Below are 665 nucleotides of genomic sequence, written 5' to 3' on the forward strand. Positions count from 1 at the left end.
TTTTTTAATAGGTTCCTATCCCCACTGGTGGTTCCAGGGAACACCCTGGCAATGTTTGGCCCAGTCCCAAAGCTAGATCTGATGACAGTATGTGGCACTGTAGATTGATCTCATGGCTTTGTACATGTTTGGGATTTACTTGAGGTGTATGTGGCAAAGTTGACAAAAACAGGACCTACATTGGTGATGAGAAATGTACACTGGTAAAAGGACAGTTGTTGGAATATTGTATGACTGAAACCCAATCATAAACAACTTTGTAACTGTGAAAAAGAACAGATACTTGAACTAACCCCCCCCCTCCCCAATACAGGACCCAGGTAAGTTTATCTTAGATGTGAGTGTAATGGATAACTAATACTGTTTAATACTGACACTCACTAAATTTCCCCTCACAAGTAGTGTCTACCAGCAATTGGCAAGATCCACTGCAGCATTGGTAGAAGGAATAAAGAGTTTCTGGGAAATGGGTTCTAAGCTGTTCTGCACCATCAATTTACCAGATATTGAATGAATCACTCACATCCCTATACCTCATTACACTGTTTGTTGTTTAATTAGCTCATCTGAATCTGAAAATGAGGATTATTTCCAATATGTAAAGAGTTTGGTCTCATCCTCAATAATAAGAAAAATGTTAATAACTCAAATATTTGTTACCATTT

This window comes from Sorex araneus, chromosome X (genome assembly GCF_027595985.1).
Source record: "Sorex araneus isolate mSorAra2 chromosome X, mSorAra2.pri, whole genome shotgun sequence".
NCBI lineage: Eukaryota > Metazoa > Chordata > Mammalia > Eulipotyphla > Soricidae > Sorex > Sorex araneus.